The 8,125-nt window shown below is 39.5% G+C and overlaps 1 pseudogene; it reads left to right on the forward strand.

Annotated features, from left to right (window-relative positions):
• The window catches only part of LOC147619917 (uncharacterized), a 3,547-nt pseudogene extending 216 nt beyond the window's left edge, over positions 1 to 3,331 (forward strand).
• Positions 3,332 to 8,125: the final 4,794 nt, after the last annotated feature.

The raw sequence follows: 8,125 nt of genomic DNA on the forward strand, positions 1-8,125 counted from the left end.
ATGGCTATAAAGCATGCATGCAATAAGCACCATCGATAAAACAAGGCTGATTTTCAAACTGGGTCTGTGTAGTAAACTAGGGATAAACTAGGTCTGTGTACTAAACTAGGCAAAAGCTTTAAGTGTGTCATGCATGCATGAACACATATTACTGCATGCATTAAGCATAGCAACAAGCACCCTAGCAAGCATGACAATTATTTGTATTCCCTGGCAAAAGCTGTAAGTGTGTCATGCATGCATGAACATATATTACTGCATGCATTAAGCATAGCAACAAGAACCTTGCTTAGCAAGCATGACAAGTATTTGTATTCCCTGGAACACAACAAATGATGATACTCTCAACTATGTCTCCAAACAAATTAAAAAAAAGGTCAAGGAAGACTGCAAGAAGAAGGCACCGTGGGATTTTGGCGTTTGAAGGATCGTTGATGGACGACTGACGGAGGACGTGCAGGTCACGTTGTATCACCGCCGGTGGATGGACTTCTGTGAGACGGAGGACGTGCAGGTCACGGAGATCACCGCCGTCGGATCACGTCGTCGTTCCTCGTGGGCAGGAACGGGTGGAGGCAACCGACTGGATGTTCCGCCAAATCCCTCAGATGGGAGCACCGCCAAATCCTCCGTCTCCAAAACGGGAGCACCGCCAAATCCCTCACCAGCTAGGTTTTAGCGGTGTTATCCGACGGCCACGAATCGCCCGCTCATCTCAGACGTACGATCCTCGATTCCCAGTTTAGTTGCCCTTGTCCTAGTTTACTTTTGCGCGCATGTGATCCGACGGCTGAGATCCGCGCGCTCATCTCAACCGTCGATCCCACTTGAGGCGCCTCTTAAAGACACCGTGTGATATAGCGACGAGGCTCTCCCACTATCCCTCATCTACGAATTCCCTCTCTCTCTCTCTCTCTCTATCTACATATATATACACATATATACGTATATATCTCTTTCCCTTTCCCTCTCCCACTATCCCTCATCTACGAATTCTCTCTCTCTCTCTCTCTCTCTCTCTCTCTCTCTCTCTCTCTCTCTCTCTCTTTGTGTGTGTGTGTGTCTTTTTGTCTCTCTCTCTAGCTATAAACATCGCACAATGAATTACTCCAATTTGTGATTATTGACAAGAACAAACAACATATCTCTTGCGTATCTCTCTATCTCTCTCTGTCTCTTTATCTCTCTCTTTGTTTGTTTCTCCTCTATCTGTAATTGTCTCTCCCTCTCTCTCTCTATCTATCTCTCTCTTTCTCTATTGTTCCTTCTCTCTCTCTCTCTCTCTCTCTCTCTCTCTCTCTCTCTCTCTCTCTCTCTCTCTCTCTCTCTCTCTATCTATCTCTCTGTTTGTCTCTTTCCCTCTATTATTCCTTCTCCCTCTCAGTCTCTCCACCCCCCCCCCCTCTCTCTCTCTCTCTCTCTCTCTCTCTCTCTCTCTCTCTCTCTCTCTCTCTCTCTCTCTGCGTGTCTATCTGAGTGCATTTCCATCCACTCTATCAAATAATCAATCAGAATGGCAACTTCTAGTAAAAAAACATGGATGGGCATCATGATTCATTAAATGACTTAGAAAGCATGGAACAAAACAAAGATCACAATATTTATGATGCAATACGAGTTCTTTTTCAGAGAATGAACAACAATAAAGAAATAATAGATGAATTAATAACATATATAACAACTTCCATTCACACTGACCAAACATGCAAGCAAATTATAGGTATGTTTCTAAACAAAGAAGCTTTATATAAACCACCACCCATAAAGTCTATTGCTTTATTATTACTGACTCATTATAAACTCACTAACTCTCAACATAGAAATACTACGAATAATGTGTAAGAAATACAATAAACAGATAACAATCAAAATATGCAAACAAAACTCAAGAAAATACTCTTACACACAGATAGGTGACCTGATTATAATATATCTAACTATGAACTCAATATTATTGAAGAGAAAAATAATTTATGCTTCTATACTTCTTCTGTGGATAAAAGAAAACGACACCAAAAAATTAAATGGTCTGAAAATGAAACATCTCACTTAAAAAAAACAATAGTAAATCATCTAACAAAAAGTTACAACAAAATAGCTACAACGTTTATAGAACAGGAAAAAAACAATTTACACACAAAGAACGCAATAATATCTAAAATTAAAAAACTGAGAAAATATACAAAAGAGCAATACTTCGAACCCAAAAAAAACCAGCATATAAGAACTCAAAAAGTAGATAGTACAATAATAAGAGAGTTCAAACTTTTATTTAAATATCAACTCACAAATGCTGATAGAAAAAAGAAAACAATAGCTGCTTGTATTGGCTACAAAAGAAAAACAAAAAATATTAAAATCGAATATAGAGCGCTAAATGAAATAGGACTGAACGAAAAAATTAGCAGTGTAAAAAAACTAAACAACATTGAAGAAGAACGGTTGATCTCTATTAGAATACCATTTACGAAAATCCGAGAACTCACATTCGAGAAAGTAGTATCATCAATGTAATGGCAGATGTTTCCAAGTTTCAAAAGACACTCCCACGATTTACAATGAAGCTTCTATTCTCATTGGTATCAAAGGAAATTAGAGTATAACCATTGTTATTTGAGCGGTTTGGTCAGACCAACAATAACAATGAAAGCAATGTACGATCTAATAGAAACAAATCTATATCGAAAAGAGAATATTCAAATAAACCAAGAATGGCTTGCACACATCGAAAATTAAAAAAAACAACAGGTCCCTCAAGATAATTCTACTCTTGTTGAAAATGAGGACGAGCCATACACTAATGTACTACTCCATGGTATTCACGATGCACAACAAATTATTGATTATCACGATAAAATCATTCATGTGGCTCCTTGTGAAGGAAACCATCCTCTGGGCTTTTTCAAAGATGAACACTCTGAAGAAATGAGCTTCCCCTCCTTATTTTTCGGAAGCCCACAAAAGTACGGCCATGACATAAAAAAACTATCAGAAAATTGCAAAGTGGGAAATACTTAATAGAGATAGACATTTCTCTTCGAACATCGAGAACTTATTTTTCAAGGCAGCGAAAATCATGTCACACAAAGTTATCTCTTCCATATGGATTCGCTTACGAAAGGGAAAACTAAATTCAAAAACTTTAAAAGTAAGAGACGTTACTGATGATTAAAACATAGAGAGACTTTTACGCTCAAAAATTGGTTACAGAGACTTTGAAGCACTCAGAACGTCTCCTGACTACAAAGAAAAACATTTTTGCTATGATTCACCGGCTTGGACCACCTACCTTCTTCATCACACTTTTAGCAGGCAAAAGAAAATGGAATAATTTGGTACAGTCTCAAAAAAATTAGCACAATAACGCATGAAGAACATGAAATAGACAGCTCCTTCATCAGACGATTGCTACGATCAGATAACTATGTTTCTTAGACCTTACAAACCCGATCAGAAAAAAACAAAGAATAGCAAGAAAAATCTCAAAAAAATCAATGAAACATTGAACCTAAAAGAGACAGAATTGGAATTAGATTTCGCATCATGGTTACAAACCATCAATATCACATTAGCTCAATACATAGAAGCCATACGATCTGCAATAAGTGTGCCAACTATTATGCTACAAAGAAAACCAAGAGACATTTTCATAAATAACTTTAACTTAAATATCACGGAACTATGGAATGCAAACACGGATATACAATACATTCTAAAGGGAAACCTTATATGCTTGCACAAGATTCCGAGAATCTTGTAGCTGTGTTTCCTGCATCCATCTAGCATCTTCAAAAGGATAATTTCTAAACTTAATTAAATACTTACGCAAGACCTTACCGTTACGCAAAACCTTATCCTCGTGACGTAGAATGACCTCCGGCTGTAGGATTTCTTCCCCCTCATCAAAATCAGGAGGGTCCTCTTGTAAAGGCTCTATTGGAGGAACTCCCTTGTATGGGTCAAACAATTATTAACGGTGTGACCTTTTTTACGACAATGGGAGCAACGAACCACAGTTTGGGCCACAAGTGCTTGTTTTTCGAGGTTGGAAGAAGTGGATGGAGAATCTGATGCCGAGGTACTAGGATGTTGTTTGACCTCAACGAGGACAGACTGGATTACTCCTTCCAGCGTAGGGTTGGGAATGTTCATTAGAGTGGTTACAAGGGTGGGAAGAACTGGTTTGACAGCTTTGAGGAGGATAGCGATAGCATCTTCTTCGATGACCGCCGCTTGGACCGATGCAAGCTGCCCCATAAGACCCTTCATATGTAAGATGAAGGCACCCATTGAAGTCCCTTGTTTATACTCGAGACTAAAGAACTCAATTTTAAGAGAAATTTTAGAGTTCTTCCCTTTAGCGCCATAGATCTTTTCAAGCTCCTCCCACTTCTCTTTAGAGGTGCCAAGAGAGTCCACATTGTGAATAAGTGATTTGTCAAGGTGAAGCATGATGATGGACTGGGCTCGCTCATCATCTTCATGATCCTCGGGATTTTCCATGTTGATGACTCGAGTGCGTGCACTTAGAAATCTGAATTTTGACAACTTCAACGACAACCTTTCAAACCAAGGATCTTAGGCTACTCCTACTTTTACTTGAAAATTCCTGTAAATACTTCAAACGATGGATTTATAATAAAAAAAGAGCTACAGCTCATGTTGTGTCAAACTTTACAGTTCATCGATTATATTGTCAATTTCTGCATCTAAATCATCTATTACATTGGAGCGAGACATTCTACGTCTCAGTGGTTCATCTATTTCAATCAAATCGATCTCTAAGTTTTCTATAACTTCCAATTCAGTTGCCACATCTTTGTTATCATTATGCATGACAGTGTCACATTCATCTGTAAACGCATCTTTTGTCTCATCACAATCATACATCCATATAGGCATGTCTTCTTCGTATCCCTCACTTTGAATCCATTTGAGAATTTTTTCATTACAATACATGTAAACCAGCTTGTCTGCTCTGTCTGCTGTCAAAAGTCGATTGCGAACTGTGCTATGGATGTATTTATACGTGCTCCAGTTACGTTCAGAACTAGAATTTGCAGCACATTGCGCAAGGACACGCATTGCCAAAGGCCTCAGGTACTCACAAGTCTCCCCTGAGTCCATCATCCACCACTTCCAAGCAGGCTGCTCTCTAGCCATTTGCTGCACAAACGGGTTTGCAAAAGAACCTTCCTTGAGTCTAAACTTGCCAGCCTCTTTGATACATTTCACATGCGCATCTGCATCTGAATAGAAAGTGTTGATTACGCTGTAAAGATCATTCACCACTTTAGCATTAGACCACAAGTCTAAGTTCCAATATTCAGGATCCAAGAAGTAAGCAACGCTATTGTTGCTTACTTCTTCATGTCCTATTGTTGCTCATCTTCTTCATGTCCTATTGTTGCTCATCTTCTTCATGTCCTTGTGTGCACCTTGGTCACTTTCGCTTTGAAATTCTTGCTTTCCTATCATCTAATTACCTCTTTGTTTTTCTTTGTTCTTCTCTCTAACGGTAATATTCCCTAGGCTAAAAGGAATCTTTTCTATAACTTCCTAGTCCCACTTCCAAACCCGTAACGGTAATATTCCCTAGGCTAAAAGGAATCTTTTCTATAACTTCCTAGTCCCACTTCCAAACCCTATCTTGCATATATTGCAAATGTTTTATGCACGAAGAGATTGGCCCAAATAATGTGGTGCAAACCCGTTTGTGCAGCAAATGGCTAGAGAGCAGCCTGCTTGGAAGTGGTGGATGATGATGAACTCAGGGGCGATGGCAGTGGGCAATGTGCATGCACTAGCTATGGAGAGAAAGAGGTTGGGCCTTTATGTCTATGGTGATGGCGGTGGGCAAGGTGCATGCAGCTATGGCGAGGAGGCAAGATGGGTTGCATGTAGCTATGGCGAGGAGGCAAGGAAGGTGGGCAATGTGTATGTAGCTATGGCGATGGGTGGCAGTGGGCAAGGTATGGAGAGAGAGACTTTGTTTTAGTTCCTGATGGTCTAATTTCTGCAGTTGTTTGAGCAACAATTTGCTTGCATGTGCTATCTGGCATCTTGAGAACAATAGATTCCCACGAACCTGATTCGCTAGAACTGTCTTGTTCCTCAGTTTTCTTGGCCCTAAGCCTCTTGGTTTTCTTTGTTTTTGGATTTGTAACAGGCTGGTGGAGAGACGGAAAACTCTCTCACTTGTAGCAAGAGTAGTATGATCCACACTTAGCTCAATCCAATGGGATTTGCATCCCTTTCAGAGCTAGGGATTCAACCCGTACCGGTGCACAAAAGCTTATCCATTTGATGGAGAGAATGCTAGGAATACTACTACTATTGACATAGACTTAACACACACTCAAGCTCAATCTTGCCATACTCACTCACTCATCATCCCACTCATTCTTGCATCCAAACAAGAAGAAAGCTAAGCTATTGCATACACAAGCTCAAAGCATCCTTCATTCTCAAACTCTTACTCCCTAGCATGCACACAAACCTTGAAGCTATCAACAAAGAAACATGCATACTAGAGAATAGACATGAGAAGAGAGACAAACATCACTCATTGCATTGAATTAACAAAAATAGAACTTACAATAATGTAGATGGGGAGAGAGAAGAGCTTGCACCTCTATGGAAGAAGAGGGAGAGCTAGTCTCAAGAGAGCTCAAACATGAGTTTGCCCAATGTGTCCCTAAGCTCTCAAATGAGCCACTTTTTATACAAAAACTCTAAAACTCCCAAAAGTTCCCATGTGGGATTATTGTCAAGCCCACTCCCACATTCATCTACAACTTGGAACTCTTTACAAGAGCCCTAAGTGTCTTTTTTGTTGTATCCTTGCATTGATCTTCACTCGTATGCAACACTCCCCCCTTCCTATTTTGCGCACGTCCTCGAGCGCGGTAGTAGCAAGAGCTGCAACAAAAAAACAATGGATACAAGTAAAGTCCTTTATTGAAAAAAAAGAAAAGAAAAGAAAAAAAGAAAAAACAGCAATGACAATTTCACACGTGAGCATACAAGTGCAAGGCTGATTAAAGTTTTAATGAGTACTAAAATAGGTGAGTAAAGACTAGTCAAAGTGAGACGTAAGTAGTAGATAATGCTATGCAAAGGCAAGTGTGCTTTGTACACCGCCGGTTATGACCGCAGTCTCAATGTCCTACAAGTATGTAAGTTATTCCTAAGTGGCAAACCTACTCCTAAATATGAGCAAAGGTGATTGGAACTCTTTTTGTTTTTCTTTTTTTTCTTTTTTTTCCTTTTTTTCTCTTTTTTTTTTTGATGTGTGTGTAGAAGGTGATAAAGATTAAGTTTCTATCCCAATGAGACCCAAGCAATGGCCAAGAGACCTCCGCCAAGAGAATCTAAAAGCCGCTAAGTATCCCAAGGACGACAAACCCTTTTCTTTCTTTTATGACATAAGGAGTACCCCATGAAGATGAGGGCATCGGTCTCGAGGGCCCATAGTGTACCCCAGAGTCCTACCAACATCTATCAAGGCGATAGATTCCTCGAAGGTCTTTTTCTGAAGCTTTTAGACGTCAGTGTTCACCCCATGGAAACCAAGGTATCGGCCCCAAGGTGCTGAGACAACCCCAGGTCCTACCAAGCATTTCGCATGGCGGTAGACACTTCATGTCTCAATTTACTTTGCATATATATTTGTTTTTAGGGTATATTTTCATAAATTTTTATTACTCCTATCACCTAGCCCATATCTAAGAGGTAGCTACCACTAGGGATAACTAATATACCTTGAAAGCATAAGTACTTGGCATACTCCATTGGTATATATCCTACACTGTCTTTATATAGAAATATCTTTTACTAAGTCTTCTAAGAGTCTAGAATTCACTCACCATATTTTAACAACTAATCAAAAACTTAAACCAGCCAACATTGTGTGAACATGCAAACCATATATTCGAAAGATAAAAGCACTTAAAGAAATAAAGATTAAGATTTGCATACACCTGTTGTAGTACCCTGTTGATGTTGTTCGTTTGCCTTGATTAATTGCTGATTTTGTGCAGATTGCTCCTCCTTGATCTTGGTAGGCGTAGCATGTCTCCCCCCTTCCTAATTTGTGTGCACGATAGATGGACTATTGGGGCAT

This window comes from Cibotium barometz, chromosome 32 (genome assembly GCF_041138505.1).
Source record: "Cibotium barometz isolate CiBa-2024 chromosome 32, ASM4113850v1, whole genome shotgun sequence".
Classification (NCBI taxonomy): Eukaryota; Viridiplantae; Streptophyta; class Polypodiopsida; order Cyatheales; family Cibotiaceae; genus Cibotium; species Cibotium barometz.